Source organism: Notothenia coriiceps, unplaced genomic scaffold (genome assembly GCF_000735185.1).
Source record: "Notothenia coriiceps isolate Sejong01 unplaced genomic scaffold, NC01 NC01_scaffold00003769, whole genome shotgun sequence".
Taxonomy (NCBI): Eukaryota; Metazoa; Chordata; class Actinopteri; order Perciformes; family Nototheniidae; genus Notothenia; species Notothenia coriiceps.
The window spans coordinates 517,727-517,953 of record NW_011336470.1 but is presented as its reverse complement, the minus strand read 5'-3'; positions in this window follow the sequence as shown (position 1 = coordinate 517,953).

The window sequence follows — 227 nt, the reverse complement described above, 5'->3', positions numbered from 1 at the left end:
ACCAGTAGTCTGATACAATATGTACAGTTTGAAAGGGTGTTAAATTAAATGTGGTGATGATTAATGGTTTTTGTGTTAATGTAATAGCAGTTAAAGCAGGACCGGTCAAATTTGACCCCAAAGTTAGGACGGGGTGGCGCAGTGGTCTGTGCGTTTGATCATCAGATCAAGGGGGTGTTGGGGAACTGAAGTTCGAAACCCGCTCCCGCCCCACTGCGTCAGGCCGT